At 42.0% G+C, this 26,247-nt stretch overlaps 1 protein-coding gene and 1 long non-coding RNA gene across 4 annotated transcripts in view; both read left to right on the top strand.

Annotated features, from left to right (window-relative positions):
* The window catches only part of TRIO (trio Rho guanine nucleotide exchange factor), a 365,439-nt gene that overhangs the window by 12,496 nt on the left and 326,696 nt on the right, over positions 1 to 26,247 (top strand). The gene's annotated exons all lie outside the window — the stretch shown is intronic.
* Positions 1,670 to 26,247, top strand: part of LOC134732768 (uncharacterized) — a 71,700-nt gene continuing 47,122 nt past the window's right edge. The window contains exon 1 of the long non-coding RNA XR_010116256.1: positions 1,670 to 22,020. This is a non-coding gene — a long non-coding RNA (uncharacterized lncRNA). The remainder of the gene's footprint in view (positions 22,021 to 26,247) is intronic.

The following is a 26,247-nucleotide window of genomic DNA, read 5'->3' as shown; positions in this document are numbered from 1 at the left end:
CAGGTCTCTCCACCCTATTTGTCCCTTTGTCATTAGTTAGCATTTTGTGGGGAGATAATTTAAGGCTGTTCCTCTCCCTTCTTTCATTTGCTAGTTGTAGCATCCATTGATGATCTTCAACTGAATTAGTTATTAATATGATGGTTGCGAAATGTTGATTTTTTTTTCTAACTTTATAGTTCCTTTTGTATTTAGTTGACTTTGTACTGTAAGGAAGAGCTTTCCTTCTCTTCCACTTATTTATTTATATAAGTATGGCCTCAGAAATTCCTGTTTTATGCAATGAGCTATGATCCTTTGCTGTCACTTAGTTTGATTCTCTAATTATCTAAGATTTGGCTAGTGTGAGCCCCTTCATCCTGGCTCTTTTATCTTTTGTGACCTGTCTCCATCATTTTTTTGGAGCACATTCTTACTTTCTGGCACAATAAACTGTTCCAGGTGCACCTTGTGCTTTCCTTGCCCCAGGGCTGGGATCAGCCATTTCTCCAAGGAGCCCTTGGAGAAATGGTTCATTTTAGTAGAGAATGGTATTTAGAAACACGATCTAGGCACTAAGCGTGCTCATTGCTACAGAGTTGTCATTGCTTTTAGGGCCTCTCAGTAGACAGAGCTAAGAAGTGTATGCGTGTGTGTGTGTATGTACGCATACACATAGACATTAATTACACATATGCACATGTGATTGAGATCTCTTTCTGCACCTCTCGGTAATAAAAACCATGTGTTTATACTCAGTGTCTCCAATTCCAGTACAGTACCACAGGGTGCATTTTAGTCTTTCCTCTTCCGTATTTGTAATTCCCTTCTCTGACAGTGAAAAACCTGTCTCCTTTTATCCTCCGTATCTTTACTTATTCACTCAATCCTAGAATATGCAGAAAGTAATTTGAGAATGCTAACCCACACCACGGCGATAAATGAACCTCCACCCTCAAGTTTAAACTGTTCACATCAGCAGTTAGTGGTCAGCTTCTGTTCAGCTCAGTGCCTTGTCAGTTAGTCATCCAAACAAAACAGATGAAGTAATGCTCTGCAGTTCCCCAGGGGCATGTTTAAGAAAAGAGCTGCCAGACTCCATCAACAGCTTACTTTCTGGTGATGTCGGAGCACAAAATTGAAAAATCAGGAGTCGCCAGAAAAGAAAGGGAGAGTAATTTTGTACAGTTTATAAAAAGGACACCTGTTGTGGGAAAAACAGTTTGTCATCTTCATCTCAACGTACAAATTGCCAAAGAGAAGAAATGAAAAGGGAAGTGTTGAGCCAGTGAGAATGGGTGTGTGGAGGAGGATGGGTCGAGCGGACCTTTCTCAGGGATCCAGTACATTCTACAAGGAGGAGAAGAAGCTGAGTCCGTGTTTGGAGTAAGCTGTGAGTCATGACTTGAAAGACTGTTGCTTACTGCCCTTCATTGACTAAATATTTCTTCCCAGAAACCACCTGTAGTAAATTCAAAGCAGCTATGTTTCTGCCTCAGTGCGGGATTTCTGGGAACTGAGTTTATGTGCACTCCGTCCCAGAAATCATGGAATGGTGGGTGAGATCTTATGATTTCATTTGCTGTTCTGTGTTTTTCTTTTCTCTCTCTCTTCCCCCCGGGCTGCCTCCCTCCCTGTGTCTCCCTGTCTCCCTCTCTCCCCCTGTCTCCCTCTCTCCCCCTGTCTCCCTCTCTCCCCCTGTCTCCCTCTCTCCCCCTGTCTCCCTCTCTCTCCCTGTCTCTCCCTTTCTCTCTTTCTTTCGAGACAGGGTCTTGTTCTTGCCCAGGCTGGAGTGCAGTGGTATGATCTCTGCTCACTGCAGCCTCCACCTTCTGGGCTCAAGTGATCCTGCCTCGGCCTCCTAAGTAGCTGGGATTTCGAGCATGTGCCACCACACCCAGCTAATTTTTGTATCTTTTTTTGTAGAGATGGGGTTTCACCATGTTGCCCAGGCTGGTCTTGAACTCCTGGGCTCAAGCGATCCACCTGCCTCAATCTCCCAAAGGTTTGATATTATACACATGAGCCACTGCACCCGGCCTGTTCTGTGTTTTTCTACGTTAAATGATGACATGGATATTATGTCCCTGACTTGGGGAGACAGTCTCAGTTTCACATATTATGTTCTTTTCTGCCCATAAACATCCTCATGTTTGTTAGATTGTATTCTGGAAAATTTGGCCTCTGTATTTCTAGCAACCCTTTCTATGATTACACATTTTAGCAAGAAAAAAATCATAATTTGCTTATTAATATTTTAGTGGAGAAAGGCTTTTGATATTAGAAAATCTGGGAGTAGGCCAGACGCTGTGGCTCACACCTGTAATCCCAGCACTTTAGGAGCCCGAGGCACGCGGATCATGAGGTCAAGAGATTGAGACCATCCTAGCCAACATGTCTCTACTAAAAATACAAAAATTAGCTGGGCATGATGGTGCGCGCCTGTAGTCCCAGCTGCTGGAGAGGCTGAGGCAGAAGAAGCGCTTGAACCCGGGAGGCAGAGGGTGCAGTGAACTGAGATCACGCCACTGCACTACAGCCTGGCGGCAGAGTGAGAGTCCGCCTCAAAAAAAAAAAAAAAAAAAAAAAAATCCGGGAGTAAAAAGTCATGACTAGGCATAGTGAGAATGACTGCTAATAGGTCAAATATTCTGGGGAAAGTTTTTGAGCTAATGGAGATGTTTTGGAATTAGATAGTGATGAGGCTAGAAACAGTGATTTCCGCTTGTAATCCCAGCATTTTGGGAGGCCAAAGTGGGAGGATCTCTTGAGCCCAGCAGTTTGAGACGAGCCTGGGCAACATAGTGAGATTCAGTATCTACCAAAAATTTAAAATTCGCTAGGCTTGGTGGCATGCACCTGTAGTCCCAGCTATTCAAGAGGCTGAGGTGGGAGGATTGCTTGAGCCCAGGAGTTTGAGGCTGTAGTGAGCCACGATTGGGCTCCTGCACTCTAGCCTGGGCAACAGAGCGATGACACCCTGTCTCTTAAATAAATAAATAAAAATAACAAAAAGTCATGGCTAAATTTGTGATACATTTCAGATTTTGAAATAGCTTCAGTTATTGAGTGTTTACTATGTATAAGCCACTTAATTTTCCTACCCTTTCAAAGTAGGCAGTGATGACATTATACCTGAGGAAATGGAACTCAGAGAGGTTTTTTAACTTGCCCCAGCTCAGGTGGCTATAGGGACAAGGTTACCACGCGCACAGTGGGTTCTGCTGGAGGTGGAATCTGCCTGTGCTGGTGTCTCCTACTCTGACGTGCATCTCTTATGGAGGAATTTGACTCAATTTTTTTCTACTCTCACTCTCCTTTTTTTTGGTGTTAGAAAAAGTGAAATCACCTCTATTTGAAGGAGGGGATCATGGATAAGATTTGACCAGGTTTCAGTTGTGATTTGATGGCATATTTGGAAATTTTGTGGAAAAACCTGGGTTAATTTTTCAGGAAATCACAGTCAAAAAAAAAAAAAAAAAAAAAAAAGAGAGACTTTGCTTCCCTGTAGATTGTTTCAGTCCTGGTGGTGTCTTTTGAGATAGTGAAGAGCATAGTTGAAAAAGTGGAAACTGATGATGCTTTAGCTTTTATTGTTTTTTAAACATTCTGGGAAAGCTGAAGGGAAAGGCAACTTCTGCTATGCTTCTACTGAAAGTGATATTAACGTTAAAAATCGGTGTCATTGTTTTTCTGCTAGAGTGAGCTTTATATTTCTTTTTTCTTTTTTTTTTTTTTGGAGACGGAGTCTTGCTCTGTTGCCAGGCTGGAGTGCAGTGGCGCGATCTCGGCTCACTGCAACCTCCGCCTCCTGGATTCAAGCAATACTCCTGCCTCAGCCTCCTGAGTAGCTGGGATTACAGGCATGCGCCACCACGCCCAGCTCATTTATTTTTGTATTTTTAGTAGAGACAGGTTTTACCATGTTTGCAAGGATGGTCTCCATCTTTTGACCTCCTGATCTGCCCGCCTTGGCCTCCCAAAGTGCTGGGATTACAGGTGTGAGCCACCGTGTCCGGCCGAGCTTTATATTCTTGAATATTGGAGTCACCTCTGCTCACCAGCATATAGACCGAGACATAGAGTATGTTGTTAGACTCTAAAACAGAAACGGCATTAATTTGCATAAAATCGCATATGCTCTGTTGCAATAATTTTCATTGTGCCTGTTTTAGAATTGAGTTGACACTTCATACGGAGTATTCCAACTCAATTAAAAAAGAGACATCGCAGAAAGAAGAATTTGTGTGGCTTTGAAATTTATTTTGGGCACAGTCCCTGAAAGAAATGAGCCTCTAAGGACTTTTGTTCTTTGTGGTGTTTTGAAACCTTCTCCCCAGTTATATACATTAAGAACACGTAGAGCAGGTTGGGGTTGGTCTGCTATATAGAGTGCCTGCAAAGGGACCAGAGGTCTGCCGGAACAAGAGTCTCTTAGTGCAGTGCCTCCCGCCGGGGGGTGACCTTTTCATGATGTTTGGACTGTCATCTTTGTTTTCCCAGTTTCAAATGCCTAGCTCAGAATTACTTAGCGCTTGAAGTGGTTTTCATCTTCAAAGGACTTTATGGACATTATTTAATATACATGACACTGTGTAATGAATGAGCTGTTTATCCCTTGAGCAGCGTCAACATGCCAGGTGCCATACAGCTGGAGAAGACAAAAATAATACTCTGTCCAGTGGGAGTTTATAGTCTAAAGGGGCAAGATGATTAGGCAGATTCTCTCTTTTGGCCTCTTTTAAAAATGTACTGGGGAATAATGTAGAAATTAAAATTATAAAAGATGATCTACTAGCTCAAGTCTACCTAATTGAAATTGCCCTCAAGGTGAAAATGAAATTCGAGATGCTCTTAAAAAGACATCATGTATTAGCTCCCATTTATCACACATTTACTGGTACACAGCCTATTTTACTTGTGTTACAGGTGAGGAATTTGGTGAAGACTAGTGCAGAATTATTCTCAGATTTCCTTCCCTACTCGTCCCTTTCTCCCACTGAAGCTTCTCTTTTTGTTTGCATGGTCTAGGATGGCACTTTGTAACCAAGGCCACACGTGAGGCCCAAACATACATTTATTATTTTTTTTGAGATGGAGTCTCGCTCTGTCGCCCAGGCTGGAGTGCAGCGGTGTGATCTTGGCTCACTCTATCTTCTGCCACCTGGGTTCAAGCGATTCTCTTGCCTTAGTCTCCTTGTAACTGGGATTACAGGCATGCGCCACCACACCTGGCTAATTTTTGTATTTTTGTAGAGATGGGGTTTCACCATGTTGGCCAGGCTGGTCTTGAACTCCTGACCTCCAGTGATACACCCGCCTTGGCCTCCCAAAGTGCTGGGATTACAGGTATGAGCTACCACGCCCGGCTCAAACACACATTTCTTAGTTGCAGATCAGCCTGTCCTTTGTAGCTGGACGGACCTCCTGGGAAACTTGGACTTCTTGCCCCTGTTGGCCTGTGTGTCTTGTGCTCTTATACCTGTACCTCTTTGTGTTTGCTGTTCCCTCCTCTTCCTGGTTTCCCTTTCTAACTCAGCTCAAACATCCTTTCCTTTGGAAAACTGCACTTGACCATCCTGTCCCAGCCTCTTGAGGCCCATTGGTGTTGGCATGGCACCTTGTGAGAACAGGATTCTGGACTGGTTCCTTTGGGTTATAATTGTTCCTTCACTTGTGAGTTCGAGTTGCTGGGACCTCTGACTGCAGCGCCGGCCCAGAGCAGGCCCCAAGTAGAAGTGCAGTAGATGCTTGTGATTTATGCCTGTGGTTCCTTAACTCAGATCGTATCATAATTACGTGGAAAGTTTTCTTTAAAAATACAGAATCCCTAGAGATTCTGATTTAGTGGTTCTAGATTAGGCCCATAGAATATGTATTTTGCAAAAACTCTACTTGTAGTTTGTTTTGAGACAGCGTCTCACTGTCACCCAGGCTAGAGTTCAGTGGCATGATTATGGCTTACTGCAGCCTTTACCTTCCGGGCTTAGGTGATCCACCCACCTCAGCCTCCTGAGTAGCTGGGATTGCAGGTGTATATACCACTATGCCTGGCTAGTTTTTTGTAGAAATGGGGTCTTGCCATGGAGGCCAGGCAGGTCTCAACCTCCTGGACTCAAGCCATCTGCCCGTCTTGGCCTCCTGAAGTGCTAGGATTACAGGTGTGAACCACCATGCCTGGTCTCTACTGGTAATTTAGATGCACAGCTAGGTTTAGGAACCACCGAGTTATGCCAAGGCACAGTATTAGTTGTGGGTTATGGAATCATGGCCAATTTGGAGTAAGGTGTAAGTGCAGTTTGCAGAATCATTCCATTCACATTTCTGGAGAGAGTGGAGAAAATGAATGCAGTGCCTTTATGATGAGGATGTGCTCTGTGAAGGAGAAGATCCTGGCTTGTGGAAGAGCTTCCTGCTCTGTGAACATACTGAAGGCACAATTGGCCCTTCAAACTCTCATTTGAAGTCACTGTGTTGCCATAGAGATGTTGTGTAGTGTTGAAGGAGATTAGAGAAATCATGTCGTAGATTATCAGAACAGATGGCTTGTAATTTAACACTCTTCTAGCCCATATTCTTTGTACTGACACTTGAGAACATTGAAGGTATCAGTTTTTACTTTGTTCTTTTACCTATAAAAATGGCAGAGTTCATATTGAGTAAGATCTAAAATGGGTATTATATATGCCACATACACAATGTGGTATGTGAAAGCGTTTTAGGAGTGGCTTCCTTAACTTTGCTTGTATAATTTGTTACTTTTTCCCCTCAGTTCCCTGGATAGATAGAATAATAAGCCTGTCTTCCTTATTATTTTGATAGCACTGGTCAGGGATCATTTTTATCTCCTGGCTTGATAATAATCGTGTTCCTGTGCAAGTGCAGTTCTGCTTGCGAGTATTATATGATCATGTAGATTGAGGCAGCATAGTCACTTCCAAGGTGTTTTTATATGTCATCAACCACATAAAGGGTATTTTCTTTTCTTTTGAGACAGTGTCTCTCTCTGTTGCCCAGGCTGGCGTGCAGTGGCACGATCTTGGTTCACTGCAGCCTCCACCTCCCAGGTTCAAGCAGTTCTCCCGCCTCAGCCTCCTGAGTAGCTGGGAGTACAGGTGTGCACCACCACGCCTGGCTAATTTTTGTTTTTTGTTTGTTTTTTAAATTTTACTTTCAGTTCTGAGATACATGTGCAGAACGTGCAGGTTTGTTACATAGGTATACACATGCCGTGGTGGTTTGCTACACCTATCAAGTCAACATCTAGGTTTTAAACCCCACATGCATTAGGTATTAGTCCTTATGCTCTCCCTCCCTTTGCCCCCCGTCCCTGGGCAGGCCCTGGTCCGGTGTGTGATATTCCCCTCCCTGTGCCCATATGTTCTCATTGCTCAACTCTTACTTATAAGTGAGAACATGTGGTGTTTGATTTTCTGTTCCTGTGTTAGTTTGCTAAGAATGATGGCTTCCCACTTCATCCATGTCCCTGAAAAGGACATGAACTCATTCTTTTTTATGGCTGCATAGTATTCTGTGGTGTAAATTTCATATTTTTATAGAGACGGGGTTTCACCATGTTGGCCAGGCTGGTCTTGAACCACCTGCCTCAGCTTCTCAAAGTGCTGGGATTATAGGTGTGAGCCACCAGGCCTGGCCAACTAAAGCGTATTTTCTAAAAGGAGACTTCTTTGAAATTTTTTCTGTCTCTTTATTCTAGCCTGGGACTTATGTGTAAGTCTTAAAAGATTGTATCCTTCATTAAGGACAACTATTGCCTCTTGCAGGGAGCCGCATCCTGATTGGGATTCTGGCACATTCACACATGCACATTGTTGTAGATGACCAGAGTAGATATGTACCTAAAACATTTCAAATTAGCAAAATCATAATCCTGTTAGTGTAATTTAAAAATCTAGTAAAACTTACCTTATTTTTAAAGTACTTGTAGTTAGACATATATTAACACGACTATTTCATATGGTTTTATTCTCGCATGCTTGAAGTATTCAGGAATCTTAAACAGGCTCTCCCTACATACATTTTCATGAGCCTCATTTCTTATGTGTCATACAGTAGGAAAGTAAGTAAGTTTTCCGATCTCCAAATAATTCCTGAGTTGCTCTTGTGTGAATGTGTGTTTTAACTGAATCCAGACATTCATAGTAGTGAGCACTTTCTTTGACTCCTTTTTTACTAGCCTACACTACTTATACTAATGGGGGTTTCTGATGCCACTCAGCAGTGGGACAGAGAGGTCAGTTGTGAGCCTGACCCTGTTGGATGTAGCAGTTTTTACCTCATGATGACACATTCACGTGACTTAAATTCTTTGACACTTCTGTGTCAGTGCTAGAAAATTTTTTATAAAAGTTCTAGGTAATTATATCAGAAAGCATCTGAAAAACAGTCTTATCAGAAGGGCTTAGGACCATTACAGGAGTGAGGGAAATAGTGTGGAAATAAGCTATAATTTCCTTGATGAGCATGTCATACTACAAGACAAGGTTGGCTCAACCTCCTGGTAACTGTCCTGCAGCAGAATGGGCTAGCTGCAGCTTAAATAAATTGGCATCAGATTGCCTGGGTATTGAATTGCATGGCTTCAGGAGAGGCTGTTTGGTTCTGTAAAGCCACATGTCATGGTAGTGAGGTGAGACTGATGGTAATATTTGTTCAAGAATCCGATTTTCATTGAGGGCACAAAGGCTCTGTTGTGCCAAGCTCAGGATCTTGTTTTCCTGAGATTGCTTCAGGCAGATTTAAACAATGGCCTCTCAACCTACTGGATTTAAAGAGTAAGTAGTTCTCCATGATGTTATTTCTCATTAGTAGGCAAATGTAAACTTTTACCTTTGGTCAAAATTTTGTTCCTGTCAACTGACCCCCTGGTGTCATTATGATTGTCTTTTCCTTGTAGTATTGCCTTGTCAGTTACTCTTGCCAGAGGAATTTCATCATTGGAGTATCTGCATGTCTAAGTCCAGTTCAGCTCTTCACATATAGGCCCCATGCCCTGAAGTGTTGCTGTCATTTTGCCTGTTTAGTTACTTTACAAACATTAATGGCATGTAAGGCCCCTGAGAACCCTGGGTCTGGAACAGGCACAGGCCACAGAACAGATGGGCCTTGCCAGGTGGTCCTTGGGTGCACAGTGGCTGTGGAGCTGACATCTCTCAACAAAGGAAGGGCACTCTCAGGGAAATCAAATGGATCAAAGCCGTCCCCCTACCTGTGTTGCCCCTTTAAGCTTCCCAGTAGCTCTACTTTTATTTTTATTTTATTTCAACTTTTATTTTAGATACAGGGGATATACGAGCAGATTTGTTATGTGAGAATATTGCTTGATGCTAAGGTTTGGAATATGGATCCCGTCACGCAGGTAGTGAGCATAGTACCTGATGAGTAGTTTTTAAACCCACACCCTCACCCTCTGGTAGTCCACAGTGTCTGATGTTCCTATATTTATGTCCATGCATCCTTAATGTTAGCTCCCACTTACAAGCGAGAACATGCAGTATTTGGTTTTCTGTTCCTGTGTTAATTAAGATTATGGCCTCCAGTTCCATCCAGGTTCCTGCAAAAGACATGATTTCATTCTTTTTTCATCGATGCGTAGTATTCCATGGTGTATATGTACCACCTTTTCTTCATCCAGTCTACCAGTGGTGGGCACGTGGGCTGACTTAATGTCTTTGATGTTATGAATAGTGCAGCTGTATTTTTATTTTATTCTTCCTGTTGACCCTTTGTCTGTCTTTCTGAGGCTTTGTGTCTCTGTGGACCTTTCAAAGGGACTTCCCTTTGTTTAGGAGAATGACTCATCCTGAGGTCATTCTTAACCTTTCCTTGGGAAGGTATTTAGCCCTTCGCAGACAGAGCTGCATCTGCCCAGAAGTAAGCTTTTTCATAAAGGCCCCTGGATCCCAGGTGCCCTCCTGCACAGTGAACTCTACCGGTGGTGTCATTCTTAGCCTTGTGGGTCTGGGTTTCCCAGCCCCCAGAGGTAGGAACGCCAACCATCCTGGGATGGTAGGTAGCCGCTAGGCCCACATGGACTGCACCCAGACCTGCTGAGTGAATGAATGCCTTTCTTCTGTAAATGGACTCCTTACCATTCTGTTTTAGCTCCTCGCTTTCTCATTTCTTCCTTTCTCCTGCATTTCTCTTGTCTCTCATTCTTCTTTGACCACTTAAGAGTGACAGTGCCACTCATGGCCATTGCCCACTGCTAAACTGTGCTGGAGGCAGTTAGAGATAAGTCTGATTTCTGGGGCAGGAATTTAGGGGGATGCTCCCAGTGGAGAGTCTGTTGGATTCTGCATTAGCACCTCACTACAGACTTCAGCTGGGGGTAAGCCGTGCCTTGGGGGCACCCCCTTCTTTTCTGCCCCAAGGCCCTGGGTCTGAGCCTGTCTTCTTCTGCATGTCCCCTTCCTGCCTCTCAGGCGTCCCGTCACTTAGTGGGGTCTCTTGACAATTCCCTTTCTGCTTGATCCCAATCCCCTTTAAGCACAGTTTTGTCTAATTTAAAATTTGCATTTTATGGTGATCTTAATAAATTTGGCTTAGCAAATAAGTGTGATGCTTCTTAATTTCGGGGTAATTTAATCCCTTCTTCTAAATTGTGGTATATTATTCCTTAAAAGTCATTTTGGCTCAGTTGCCCTGGCGTCATGTGATTTCTTCTTGATGTTTTCTTTTCCGAGCTGCAGTTCACGTTGAGGTTAACTCCTACTCATCCCTCTGCCCCGAGTGCTCAGCACATAGTCAGTGCTTAGTAAATGTTCGCCAAAAGCAAGAACAAGCGCTTGCTGCATCCCCAAGTCCAGTGGCCAGTTTCCCTGTCTGTCTCAGGAGGCTGGTGTGACGTGGTAACTATTGAGCCAGCAAACCTGGGCCAGAGGCTGGGCCATTTTATGGTGTAATGTCCTCTCCAGTAGAAATTCATGAGAGGGGAAAAAGGAGAAAGGGAGACAGTAGATTCATGGATGAGGTGTGCGTGTCTGTGGAATATGGGCATAGGCAGCAGTGGAGAAGGGAGGTCTCAGCAAAAGCAGCTGCCCCTGTTTGTTGGGCTGTGTTCACTTGGCTGCTGTGGATCTAACTGCTGTTCACTGTTAATAATTAGTCCTCAAGCGCCCATTCTTGGGCTTATGTCTTCTGTGCACTTCCTCAGTCTCTAGATTGACCAGGCTCCCCGTGGACCCTAATTAATATTTTCTGACCGATCACTGGGTTTGATCAGTCAATGGAGGGTGAAGAAGCATCCATTATCAGGTTTCCTTTGAGATTTAAGATCTAGTTGGCTCTGGTGTTTCTATTCTGTGTTAATGAGTTGATTTCTGTTTCCTCATGAGTGGGCTGTGGAACAGTAACTCTGGGGGGAAGATGGCATTGGTAAGATTTGCTAAGTTCTTGGGTATATTTTTACAGGAGTATGTTCCATGAGCCCATTAAGAATGTTCCAGGTCTTGCCCTGTCTCCCCATTTCCATACTTCACTTCCATTTTTAGGACTTCTCCCCAACGTCAAAACTTTATTTACACGAACCTGAAAGCAGGCTGCAGGGCTGTTTGAAATCACACACGTCAATATGAGGCCAACCCAGTTTTTCATAAATAGGTCAGATTGTTTCTATAAAGCAGGATTCCAAAAACAGTCTTGTTAAAGAAAAAGTATTTTAAGAAAAGATACCCATTGTTTAAATCTTAACCCTGTCGCTAGGGCTTGGGATAATACTAGTACTAGAAAATGCTGATTTCTGGGGCCTGCCTTGGAAGAACTGAGACTTGCCCCAGACATGATGAAGAGAAAGCTTGCAGGCCACATGGACTAAGGTGGGGATAGGTGTGAGTCAGAGGCTGGGCAAGGGCCCCTAAGGAGCTCTTGGTGCCCTTGAAGAGGAGCGTGGTTCTGGGTGGGTGCACCATGAAGGGCTGTTACTGGCAGCATTCACTAGTCCCCCCGACCCACCACCAGTGGAACAAGTACCCTTGCTTTACCTAAATAATGAACATTCATTTCTTACTTAGTAGAGATTGACTTAAATCATTTTAATTGTGCTTTTTAATCTATATATCAGAATCATCTGATAATTGTGTGATACTGAGGAGGTATTTAAGCCATAGCAAATCAGGAAGGGAAGAAGCTAAGATGGGGTTTACAAGATAGTTCTTCACATGTGTCTGAAATTAGTACCCCTAAGAATGTTACTAATTTCTGGCAGGATCCCTGGAAAAGTTTCTAGAACAATTGGAAAAGAAGCCAGAATAGCTGTGAAAAATGGCGGTGTTCACAAGTGTAAACACTCACAGCCTCACACTCAAGTGTGTCATCCTGAAGTCAGTTCAATGCTCTCACTGATTTCATGGACCTTATCATCCGTGAGAATTGGATATGTCATGTGTTTAATTCATGACCGAGTTTTATGTGCTGTTCATTCACTTGAAGAAGTTTACCCTGAAATCCCCCAAATAGGGGGGTCCCACATAGGTGAACTAAATAGGCTCTCTAGAAGTACATTACTTGTCATATTTTTAAAATAGGAGATTCCTAAGTGGATCTGGCTGTTGGCCAACAGAATGAGACTTACACAACCTGATATAAATCGGTTCATTTCTCCTTGTACTGTAGTTGATTTTCAGAAGGATTGATGTCCAATTTATTGTTTCTCTGCAGCAGAATGACTTGTATGGCTCTGGGTGCTGTTTTCTATTGCTGTGTTTGTGGTGCATGTCTTCTTCCTGTTTCTTCTGATTCTGCGTTCTGCCCTTTTTAGCTAGCATTCAGTTGGTTTGGCTTTATTTGACTTCTTTGACTTGGTGAGTGCCATGGTTTGTGAGTTATGCTATCATTTGTGGTTTAAACATTTCAGTTTTTTGTTACTATATGTCCATCTATGTGGCCATCTTCTCATTTTAATTACCGATCCACGTGTCAGCTTGCTTTTTGGAAATAGTGTTGTAGTGCAAATGTGTCTTTGAAAGTGTCACCGAGAAACCCAAGGTCTGTCTGGCATTCCACTCCTGGCGGCAGACCGTAGTCTTTGTCCACGGGTTGGGAAGAGAGCTGTGAAACAGGGAGGCCTTGCCGACTGTCCTACCTGCAATCTGGACTTTGCACATGGAGCCTCTACTTAGGGGATTATTTTTTTGACTACTGCTGTTTGATTTGGCTTTTTAATTGGGTTATCTGAGGTGAATGCATGGCTTAAATTTCTCGTTCTTTGTGTTGGACAGAATTAAAGGGAAATTTGAGACATCCTTGTCTACTTTTGTTCAACTCCATTATATTCTTTCTTAATGGGCAATAAGACTGCCTTTTTTTTTTTTTTCACTTTTCTCTTTTTTAGATGGAAGGTTCCCCATTTTTATTTTTACATCATGTTCTCATACAGTTTTCTTCAACAGTACCAAGAGTTGTATTTTTAAGAAAGTGTCTCTATATTTCCTTTGCTTTTGTAGGACTGTGTCATTTCTGATGATCATTAATTGGTATGCCTAACTCTCCCCTTTGACCCAGGTATTATTAATATTGACTGAAAGGTGGAAAATTTCAAAGATGGAAAATTTGGGTTGCTGCTCTGTCTTTACCATTGAGTCCCAGGAAATAACTTGCCCAGTTTCATAAATTCTTAGACGTTGGTTTCTCTTGTGATTGTCAAGTCTTTGGTGTTCTTTGCTTTATTCACCTGGACCACTTGAGTTGTTATTCGTCAAACACATGTCTGTGACATGAAGTGTAACTTGTTCACCCTTACTTTGTGCAGTGGTGGTAATAAAATTGTTTTAAACCTCTTAATTATGGTTTTTCATGTTGGATTCACTGTGAGTTCTTAAAAAAAAGGATCACCCACTGATAGATCCAAATCTACCTTTGGAAAATTAAAGTGATAAGCACTTAATGGCATTTTCGGATTAGCTTGAGAATATCTGTAAGTTGATTGTACTTGAAGCATACAGTTGTGACGATCTGTAGAGTGATGTGGTAATTAGGCAAAGCATTTTGGAAAGGCTCTATTACTAAAAACAAGTGGTAGCTAGTTTTCATAGGCAAAGGAGACAGTCTTTTAGAAAAGCGGGGTTCCAGGTGATTTAATGGAAAGCCATGAAGTTGGGGAGAGGGAGAGGGAAAAGGTGAAAGAAGATCTGAAGTCAGGCTGCCTGGCAGGCACCGAGGGAATTGACTTACGGAGCTCATCTGTAATCCTGGGATGCGTTTTCTTTATTTTATCCAAACCAGTGATTTCTGTTATAACATGTTTGGAAAGCCTTTTTTCTTTTTTGGTAAGTTTCCTACTGGACATATAAAAGAGACTAATAAAAAAGTTCTTTGTGAGAGCTTTATAATATAGATAATATCTAGCTTTTTTCTTTCATAATTAAAAAATTCAGTGGAGAGATTGTAGTAGTTTGTATATACTGTAGTTAGAAAGGTTTGGTTTTGTTTAAAATTTTTGTACATTTGCTTTTGGTAATCTTTAGTTGCTTGAACCCTTCACCCTTCAGTTTAACTGTTATTTAAAACAATCTTTGATTCTTACTCATGCATTGAACATTGCTGAGAACCTGCTATGTGCTAAACAGTCACTAAAAGTAAAGCTTCTCTCTTTCTTTTTTTTTTTTTGGAGACAGTCTTGCTTTGTCACCCAGCCTGGTGCAGTGCAGTGGTGCAATCTTGGCTCACTGCAACGTCCACCTCCTGGGTTCAGGTGATTCTCCTGCCTTAGCCTCTCGAGTAGCTGGGATTACAGGCGTGCTCCACCATGCCTGGCTAATTTTTGTACTTTAGTCGAGACGGGGTTTCACCATGTTGGCCAGCGTGGTCTGGAACTCCTGACTTCAGTGATCCTCTCGCCTCGGCTTCCCAAAGTGCTGGGATTACAGGAGTGAACCTCTGCGCCTGGCTCGAGATGTAATATATTCTCTTGAAAGATAATATTACATCTAGGGAAATATCTTTATCACTTTATTTAACTATTTACATTGAAAATACTAGAACAAAATATAAGTACCTATTTGTTTTTAACTTAATATAAAATTTCAGTGTTAGATGAAATGAAGATGGAATATTAACAACGTATAAATAATGAAAAATTACTGAAACTTGACTCTGTTTTAGCATTCCAAATCTTAAATTATATTCCTTGCCCTAAAATCAGATATCATGAAGATATTTTGGGTGAACAGTTGGAAATTGTTACAGTCCTAGAGTATTAAAGATACCAAGAACATTCAGAGGATGCACCCGAGCCTGACTTGCCCAAGAAAATAAGTAAATCATTTAGTTTGTCACTTCAGTTTGCATGACTACAAAGAACTGTACGCGCAGTGAATTATTACATTGTTGTAGAGGAAACAAAATATTTTATAATAGTTTGCCAAAAATATCATGCCATTATGAGAAAAACCTGTTGACTAAGTCGGCCTTTGGTCACAGTAAATAATCACGGCTTTTGACCAAAACTGCAGGAATGTAAATCTACGTTTTTCAGTGTTTGAAAGACTTTAAAATTGCACCATATAAGGTAATGCTTTGTATGGTGCAATTTTATAACATTTGAATGTAGACCATAAGCTGATGAGCCGGAGGTCAAAATTAGATAGCTGTAAATTACTTGGGCTAATGAAGGACAAAGGTAGAGTTTAGCCAAAAACTGTTCTTATGTAGTCTTATCACCGGTGGTGGTACGGATGGATATCACCCACAGAGGTGTGGGTAGGTTGCTTCAGAATTAATTTTTAAAGAAATCATTAAGTAATAGAGTATCTGAAACTGGACTGTGTTTAAGGACTACTTGGTTGCTGTTGCTGGGTATTATTCAGTCTTAAGCTTCTTCCCTGGTTATAAAATTAAAAAGCCAGAAAGAGACGGTGGGGAGGAGCGGGGTGGGGATGGTCAGTGGTTAGTAGATATGTGGACCTAGAGTAGCCTTTCAGCCAGTTTGGGTTGTGAAATACTGCTGAGTGCTTATGTGGCCAAGTTCTGTAGTTATAGAAGATTATGTGTACACACTCTATTTTCCATTTTGCAAAAGTGAGCAAAGATATCCTTGTATGCAAAGTGTCATAATCGCATTCTAACTTATGTTTTGAAAGAATTACATACACCTGCAGGTAAGTTGAGTAGTGCATTGAGCATCTGAATACCCTTTCCTTCAATTCACTGTTAATTTTTTGCCAATCTGTTCTCTCTCTCTTTTATATTCCTTAGGACACTAATAAGCACCGCAGCATTACCAAGCTGTGAGTTACTTTTGCTTGAAGTCAGTGTCAGTTAGGTTTTAGAAAGATTGTGCATATTTTTGTTTTAATTTGTCTTTAGGGCTGATTTTGGGCTTAAAAATACCTCTGTAACTGAATAGCCAAGCAGTACTTGCCCCTGAGAAGCAGGAAGTGCAGCAGACTTAGGAGTAGAAATGCATGAACAAATCTAGCATCTTGGTTGAAATTGACTAAAGTTCTAAAATAACTAAACAGTGTCACAGAGAGTAGTGACATTCAGACTCATCTCAGAAGCAGTGGCTCCTGTCTTCTGAGTGACAGTCACTCTCAAGTAGCAGTCAGAGTGTTGACTAGGCACACAGAATAAAGCCCCTTCTGTTGAAGAACTGGCTTAATGGAGTGGGACAGGTTAACAACAGTTGATTAAACCAAAACACAACTCTAACCAGGCAGAAACACATTTGGTCACAATAACAGGGGAGATGATATCAAACCAGAGGGTTGTGGCCATGCAGTGAAGTGCAGAATTAGAGGTGGAGCCTTCGTAGCATCACTGAGGTGGAAGGCTGTTTCAAGACCATTGGATTCAGTTAAGCAAATGAGCTGTAGAATGTGGGTAAGCTGAGGGATAAGTAATCCCATCCTTTACGAAACAGATTTTTTGGAGGTGGAACTGGATACAGCAAATTTTACAGTATATAGAATGACATAGGTGCTATCTTGAGGCAGGTGTCATATCCTTGAGCCTGCTGAGAGATCAGAGTGGACTCTAGAAGAGCTGGCCTTTGAGTGGGATTGTGAAAGATCAGCGGTGGAGCAAATAGTCACTCAAGCCTGCAACTTAGGGTATAGGGAGGAATGGGGTGGCCCACCCACCAGCCCCTCTGATGGCTTCTGAACATTTGCAAGCAGCAAAATCTTTTTAAAAAATTCTTGTTTCAGGGGAAGTTGATCACTATGCATAGGTAATTATGAGAACTGTTACGGTTGGGGTGGTGAGAAGTCTTCCTCCCCTTCCCCTCAGCCCCTAGGAGATCCAGGAGTATAAATCGCTGAACAGTCATCTCAGATGCTCACATTGTATGTTCTTTTTTTTCGTTTTTTGTTTTTTTTTGGCGGGGGGGTGGGGGTTATTTTTTTGAGACAGAGACACAAGCTGGAGTGCAGTGGCGAGATCTAGGCTGATCTAGGCAACCTCCACCTCCCAGGTTCAAGTGATTCTCCTGCCTCAGCCTCCCGAGTAGCTGGGACTACAGGCATGCACCACCATGCCCGGCTAATTTTTTGTATTTTCAGTAGAGACGAGCTTTCACCATGTTGGTCAGGCTGGTCTCCAACTCCTGACCTCAGGTGATCCGCCCGCCTCAGCCTCCCAAAGTGCTGGGATTACAGGTGTGAGTCACCGCACCTGGCCTGGTATGTTCTTAAGTATTCTGTGGGCCACTAATAAAAATCACCTTGTCTTCATTTACAGAAGCAATAAGCCCACTGTTTTTTTGTTTGTTTGTTTTTGTTTTTTTTGTTTTCCCTAGGAGGCTATGGGCAATAAGGACAAGGATTGGGGGCACCCTTCATTTCAGTAAGAACAGAATCGAAGAGCTCTATGCTTAGGACAGATTAAGAGACCGACTTCACCCACTTAGGCTGATAATGTAATTTTGATTTTCTATGTTTGCTTATTGCTAATTAAAAGCAGTAACACTGATAGAAGAGCACAGAGGTTTGCTTTGTTTTCCACATGTAAATTAGAAGCATCTGTCTCTGTGACTGTTACTCTCCTGTAGTGGTCAGTATAAATGTAGAGCCACATGCTGTCTGTATGTCTTGGCTGTTCTCTTGAAATACCCAATAATGCTGCCCAAATGGCCAGCAGTGAGCACCAGCGGCTGCAAGTCCGCTTACACAAGGCTGTCGTAGGAAAGTAAGACAGAGAAATATGTCTGCTGACATGTAAGGTCACTAAAGTATAGATTCTTCGTGTACTGTTTGGAAAGATCCACTTTATAGAGCTGCTGATTTATGGAGAAGTGAGCACTAGTTGCCTTCCACCTGTGTGGTTGTAACCCTCTGTGGCTGTGGTTGTTAACAGTCCCCATGTTGAGCAGGAGCATGCAGAGTTTGCCCTAGGCTTTCGGAGCCTGACTTAGTTAAGGCACTTTTGGTTGCTGGAGCAAAAAAGGAAAATTATTTTCAGAGTAAAGAATCCTCTGAGCTAACCCGAGGGAAGGTGGCATAACCCCACCTCACCCCAAGAGGAATTGCTGTGAGTGGGAACAGGCAGGCCCCAGCAAAGCTGCTCCAAGTTTGTTTCTGTTTCCTGTTTCTCCCTAGGGGTCGGCTTTATGCCCGCCTGCCTCTCTGTCTACCCAGTCAACTTTCTGTCACCTTCCTAGTTCAAGACAGGATTGATGAGCAACCCTGAAAAGTTTCACATTTCTCATGGTCACGTGATGGGTCAGGCCATCTGGTCAGCTGTCATCAGGGACATGCACAACACCCACAAGGCTGCAGGCCTGAACCCTTGCCCCAGAGAAGATTCTGCCACAGAGTTTATGGCCCCAGTTAAGAAGATGTTCTTTGATCACTTTTTGTGACATTCCCTCCACAGGTAGAGGTCAGATCACCAAATAAATAATAGTATCTAGAGTCAGGGATTTTAGTCTGCAGTCAAGACCTATGAATTTTTGTAGGAAATAAATGAATTATATCTTTATTTTCATGGATCTCAAATAAAATACAGCATTTCTTTCAATTGTGAATGTAGTTCTGGTAGTATCTGTGACTTTTCACCTGTGGATACTGCAGATATTTTTAATTGACATTAATTATTACAGATCTCAAAATATTGTTCATGCTCATCACTTCAAAACTATAGTAGTTACTAGAATGACTGCTAGATCTTTTCATTTAATGTGTGGTAAAGACGCACATATTACTTTAAAATCTTTTGATCATTACTAGTTTTTTAGATATAATTGGTTTTCTGTTTAAGTCTCTCGATTCACTTAAAAACAGTGTTCTGAGAAGAGCTCCGTAAGTTTCACCAGATTGCCACTAGTTAGAAATATACTACTCCCCCAAAATTGCTGGTTGGAATTGAGATTACAGTTTTCTCTTTATGGCTGTTAGGATTCAAATTTTTCGTTTTTAAGTTTTGAGATACATGTGCACAATGTGCAGGTTTGTTACATAGGTATACATGTGTAGGATTCAAATGCTTTCTAAAAGGTGTTTTCTAATTCCTTTCCAGTTTTTTCCACTCCTTACTTAGAACTTCTTTGTCCCTTTCAGCAATTCCTACTTCCTTTTATGTTTTAATATCTAGTAATAGATTCCATTTTTTTTTTGCTTTTTGCTACATAAATTATACATTCTTTGGAGCTAAAGATTCTAGATTATTACAGTATTGAAAGTTAGAGATATGTCTAGATACAAAACTAGATCTTAGAACATAACCCCAGATGGGGAAGCACCATATATTTTGCAAGCTTGTGTTTCTCAAGGTTAGAAATGATGAGACTCAGAATAAAGCTTACTTATATCGACCTGGGCATTTTAAATAAAACTAGTTTTATTTAAAACTAGTCACATTGAAAATTACACAAATATTTGGGGAACTCCCCTGTACAATAATGTAGCCTATTTCTAGTATAGAATACTGTACATGCATTTAGTAAGAGCTCCGCAAAATCTGTGAGAGTCATGAAAATAGACAGGATACCTAGGCTGCTAATGTCCTGGGTTGGGGAGGTACACCTTATGAGAGAAAAGTTCACAAAGTGTCATGTTACAATAAAAGTATTTCCTTTGCATCAATACTGATTTGTGAAGAATAGCTGAAGGTTAATGCATTTGAGAATACCAAATATCAACCATAATTCTTATTTAAAAATACATTCTATGCTAATGCCTTAGAAAAGCCAGGCAGGGTGGCATATGTCTGTAATTCCAGCACTTTGGGAAGCTGAGGTGGGAAGATCACTTGAGTCTAGGAGGAGTTCAAGGCCAGCCTGGGTAACAAAGTGAGACCCACCATGTCTCTGTTAAAAACAAATTCAGTTCATTCTTTTTTTTTTTTTTTTTAAAGACAGAGTCAGTCCTGGCCTGGTGGCTCACGCCTGTAACCCCAGCACTTTGGGAGGCCGAGGCAGGCAGATCACGAGGTCAGGAGATCGAGACCATCCTGGCTAACACGTCTCTACTAAAAATACAAAAAATTAGCCAGGCATGGTGGCGGGCGCCTGTAGTCCCAGCTACTCAGGAGGCTGAGGCAGGAGAATGGCGTGAACCCGGGAGGCGGAGCTTACAGTGAGCTGAGATCGTGCCACTACACTCCAGCCTGGGTGACACAGTGAGACTCTGTCTCAAAAAAAAAAAAAAAAAAAAAAAAAAGTCTTGCTCTGTTGCCTAGGCTGGAGGCACAATCACTGCTGTCTGCAGCCTCGATTTTGTAGGCTCAGGCAGTCCTCCTACCTCAGCCTCCCGAGTACCTGGGATTACAGCCGTGTGCCACCACACCTGACTAATTTTTTGTATTTTTTTGTAGCAGTGGAGTTTCACCAAGATGTCCTGGCCAGTCTTGAACTCCTACCCACTTGGCCTCCCAAACTGCTGGGATTAGAGGTGAGAACCACCATGCCCAGCCTCAGTTCATTCTTTTAAAGATGATTTTAAAATTTAGAAATGTGAACTTTTCAAAAGTAACATTTTTTGCTTACTGTTGAGTAAATGGAAAGAGGCAAAACATTTAATTTTTCTTAAGTCACAGGCAGTTAAAAATCTGGTTTTAACTTTTCTTTATGGCCATTAAATATTTTATGCACATATTACACGATTGATAATATTATAATAGATTCATTTTAGAAATGAAACACTTGACCATTAAACTTAGTTTTTATAAGAATATTCTTAGGTAAGCACAAACAACCTGTTTTCAAACACTGTGTGTCCAGCTTTACATACTGTAATTGGGTTCCATGGACTCTACCCTGAGGTTTGAGCGTCCAGGGCACTCATGGGTTAACAGTGGTGAGCATACAGTTACGCTCCAGGAGGGCAGGTGATTTATTCTGAATTCACTTGAGTGTTGAAAACAGATTATTATTTATGTTACATATATGAGAAAACTCTTATAAGCCGCCACATTTAAGTTTTGCTTTTAGTGGCTTATATTTCACAAGTTTAAAGGGCACTTTTAAATTTTTTTGGTAATCACCGGGATATGAGTAGATGTTATGAAAATCTTGTTATGGGGATTTTCAAACATTGTCTTTTTAGTGGCATGCACTTCTGGCACTTTTGTGAATTTCATGATAATTCTTGGTATCTGACTGCTCTGAGACACACCATACTGGGTTTGTACCATCCTTGCTGGAGCTCCTGTTCTGGAACCCGGGTATCTTCAAGGATAGCCTAGGATTCTTGTACTTTTAAGCCTGCTGCTTGTGGTTTATGACCAGATAGGAAATTAAAGAAAAAAAAAAAGCTAACAGGCTAGAGAGAATATTGCCGGACTGACTGGCTTCCATCTCTCGCTGGGTCCCAGAGCCCAGGACCCCTTGGAGAGGAAGAACCACTCCTCCTGTCTCCTGCCCAGAGGTCTCCCACTTCTCATCAGTCCCTTGGCTTGGGTGCCTAGGAGCTTCCCTTCTGCCTGTCTTGAGGGCTGAGTATATGGACTGCAGGAAGGAGGGGCTGCTTTGCATCTTCATGCTAATGCAAGACTTTCTCTGGAATTTTCACAGGCCCATTATTAAACAGAAAAGCAAAATCAGTCCTCACCATACCATGGCTTGGCTCTGTTTCTAATGCACTGCAGGTATTTTATCAACATTGTTTCCTTTTTTTATTTGATTATTTTATATTTATTCACCATTTAATTTAATATTACAGATACTGTTTGTCATGTGTTTGGCTTTTGTGTTTGCTTTTAACAAATACTCTTGTACTCATGGTTTTCCTTGTTCATGGAGTAATTCATTTTGCCACTTCTCTTAACCATTCTTCCCTAAAAATAGTCTGCTAGGGCAGAGATTCCATTTGGCCTTTATTACTTTGGATTTGCCAAACAAGCAGCAGAAACAGAGTTGTATGTGTGGTCCTACACCACAAGGATTTTTAAGAGAGGTCATTTGTAGGTGATGGTTGTCGACACAGGAATGCTGTCAATTAAAAAAGAGGAGAAAATGAATAATATTCAGATTTACTGGCATAGAGATGTTTGTACAGATTCAATGTGAGAGACGTAGGTTGTTAATCTTGTGTTCTGGCCTCATGTTAAGAACCCTCTTATGATGTGGATAAAAAGCCCTGTGCCTGCCTGGTATTAGAAAGGTGACAGGTGTTGCTGTCAAATATTGATGCTTTGATATCTTCACATTTCTTGATAAGCTGACCACGTAATTTATTGTCTAAACAGAGATGGTGTTGAGAGTGAAAGAGGGTGTTACCAATAATTATTCTAGAACAGTAGGGGTAAACTGAGACTGTGTCTGTCAAGCTAGGATGTGTGATGACTCGACCTACTGACTGACCACAGTTTCATAATTCAGTATGTAGAGGGTGAGAGTCATGTGAAGATATTTATGACTCCCAATGGTCATTTTTTGTGGCTCACCCCTAACTTGGATAAAATGATGTTTGATTCAGTCCAGGATACATAAAGGCATGGACAGTTGGCCAAGAAGAGTGGTCACAGGGGTGCTGCTGAGTCAGCAGCTCCTGTCGGTGGTCTGTTTGAAAACAGACCTACAGCACATTTGAAGAAGCCTCCTCCCGGTAGCCTGCAGTGGCTGAATCGCTCATTTTGTGTGTGAGCTAAATGTGACTTGAGCCATGAATCAGGATTTGTCAGCCCCCAGGACCTGGCTTGCGTCCTACCCTTCTTTACCAAGAGCTCAGAAGGGGGTCTTTGTACTCCCCCCACCCCCGCAGAAGCCGGGACTGGAGGGTGGTGAGAAAGCCTTTGTCACCGCCTTCCCGTTTGGAGTGAGGGAAGAGTTTTGGTCATAGTCCCCTGCTGCTCCCGGCCAGCACATTGGTGTCCTGTCCTGCCACCCACCCCGCTTTGGCCCCACCCCCACCTTTGTGGGTCTGGTGTCTCAGAATGGAGGGAGAAATCCTGTTTAGCAGTTAGGTACCCTGTGACTTCTTTACCATATGCTAGACTCAAACATATGGTGAAGTTAGAGGAATTGTTTTGTATTTGTTCTTAATTACTCTGTAATACTACGTTACAATTTTAAAACTACTTTAAAATAAAAATGTATTCTTTTTACTTTTTCTGCCCTCAGAATTCTTCAGTAATATAAAGATTTAAATAAGTCAACAAAGCTTTTTTTTTTTTTTTCTTAAAATCTGGATTTTTTTTTTTTTTTTTTTTGGGACAGGGTCTCTGTTGCCCAATTTGGAACAGTGGCACAATCATGGCTCACTGCAGCCTTGAACTCCCAGGCTGAAGTGATCCTCCTGCCTCAGCCAGGCATGCATCACCAAGCCCAGCTCAGTTTTTATTTTTTATTTATTTATTTTTTTTGGGAGAGGTGCAGTTTCACTGTTTTGCCCAGGCTGATCTCGAACTCCTGGGCTCAAGCCATCCTCCCACCATGCTGGAATTATAGGCATGAGCCACCACACCCAGCCTCAATCTGGAATTTTACACATATTTTAAGTTCATTTGATTTTTGAACATGTATTGGCTAAATTAATGATTAACTCTCTGGGCATGGTGGCTCAGGTGTGTAATCCCAGCACTCTGGGAGGCCGAGGTGGGTGGATCACCTGAGGTCAGGAGTTCGAGACCCGCCTGGCCAACATGGCGAAACCTCGTCTCTCCTAAAAAATAGAAAAACATTAGCTGGGCATGGTGGCATGCGCCTATAATCCCAGCTACTTGGGAGGCTGAGGCTGGAGAATCGCTTGAACCCGGGAGGCGGAGGTTGCAGTGAGCTGAGATCATGCCACTGCACTCCAGCCTGGGTGACAGAGTAGGACTCCCGTCTCAAAAAAAAAAAAAAAAAAAAAAAAAAAAAAAAAAAAAATTAACTAATATAGATGTGGTAAAGCCTATATGCATTATATTCCCTAGTTTGCTGGCGCAAACTCTTAAAGTAACCTGGATCAAAAGCTGGTTACATGCTGATATTTTCAGTCTGTGTGGCCTAAATTTCCAAACTGATCATTAGATGCTGCCTGGAGCTTCCTATTTTCATTGGATTAAAAAAAGATTATTTTGAAGGGAATGGGACAAAAGAAGATAACTGACTTTACAACTTTTTCTAAAAACTGTGCTGAGACTTAGTATTGTGTGAAATGAAAGCTGTTAGTATTCTTAAATAAATAGGGATTGTTTGCCTTCTAAAGAATATAACCTAAATTGTTCCTTTGTAAGAATCTCATTTTTAACTTAAATAAAAAAGGCAGACCATGTTGTTAGAAGTGTCTGATCTTTGCATATGAAAATATAGGCCAGACGCAATGGCTCATGCCTGTCATCCCAGCGAGTTGAGAGGCTGAGGTGGGAAGATCACTTGAGGCCAGGAATTTGAGACTAGTCTGGGCAACATAGCAAGATCCTATCTCTACAAAAAAATACAAAGTAAGCTGGGCGTGGTGGCATGCAATTGCAGTCCTAGCTACTCAGGAAGCTGAGGCAGGGGGATCTCTTGTGCCCAGGAGTTTGAAGCTGCAATGAGCTCTGATTTCATCACTGTACTTCAGCCTGGGTGACAGAGTGAGTGGTCCCATGTCCCCCCAGTGCCCCCACAAAAAAAAAAAAAAAAAGAAATATAGGTAGGTAGGTAGGCAGTTTTAATTTTCTTTTGAAATTTATGATTTGAGTTGGCTTATTTTCTATATATACTAAAATATTTAATTTTGTCTAGGGAAATCCTTCAGAAAAAAGTTAAGGTATAATGAACATGCAAGAAAATCGTGTTCACAAACATTCACATTTAGAATTTTCCTTGTTTCCATTATATGGATTATAAAAAAAAAATGGAATACTACAATGTATTTTTTTTTGTTTCATTCTTCTATTATCTGTATTTCTTAGGCTCTTATCTTTTTGTAGGACATACAGCTAACACTGCAGACTTAAAAAAATAAACGACATCTTTAAGGGATATAGAATGAATGTTGGTAATTTCTACAAATACCGTATTATTCTTGGATGCCTTAAAGTGTATTAGAGAACCATGAAAAGGAAATGTCTTTTCAGATACCGGCCTGCTTGAAATTGTGTTAGTGCCTCTCTGAAGTTTTTGGCGTTTGTTGAAACTAAAATTGTGGTGGGCTGCTTCACCTGAGCCCAGACAAATCTGTAGAGCTAGTTATCTGTCACCGTCATCTGTTGTTTCCTGCCTGGGGGGTCCCTGGCACTGTCTGTTAGAACTTCACAGCCATTCTGTGGCCTGCCCAATCTCAGAATCTGTGATGGCCTTTGTGCCAGCTTGCAGATGGTCATGGGCAGGCCTGTGAGTGGATGTGGAGCATTTCTGGGGGGCGTAGTCTGTGAGATGGCACATGGGACCACTCACACAGGACCTGTGTCTACGGTTGCCCCCAGGCAGCTGCACTGCAGAAATCCCTTGAGGGCCATTTCAGTGTCCTGAAAACGCTGGCTGCCCCCTGCTTGACTTACAGACCAATGTCAGGGGTCTGTAAAGGTGGATTAGAGGATTGAGGCCAAGTTCACAGTCTTGAATGGATGGCAGGAGAAAGAAGAGAAAGTCCAAAGACCACATGGTGGCCACGCCCCTCCCGGCTTGGGCTCTTTTGCATCCCCACTTGCCCTCACTGTTCCTTTTCTGGTAGTTTCCACGCTCCAGGCTGATGTGGGTCCGAAATTCTAGGTCTGACCTCATAGAACTCTCCAGAATATTCAGTCCTCTGTTTTTTAATCTCCTTCTCCCCACCCCCCGTCCTCCCTGACCTGTATTTAAGAAATTAATATTTTGAATATGAACACCACTTCCCACATATCATTGAATTTCATGTTACTACTTTCGGTTCTTCCTGTTCAAATCTTTGAATGGCATTTTTTTTT

Source organism: Symphalangus syndactylus, chromosome 16 (assembly GCF_028878055.3).
Source record: "Symphalangus syndactylus isolate Jambi chromosome 16, NHGRI_mSymSyn1-v2.1_pri, whole genome shotgun sequence".
NCBI lineage: Eukaryota > Metazoa > Chordata > Mammalia > Primates > Hylobatidae > Symphalangus > Symphalangus syndactylus.
The sequence above is the reverse complement of the archived record's forward strand: the minus strand, read 5'-3'. Positions and strand labels throughout refer to the sequence as shown.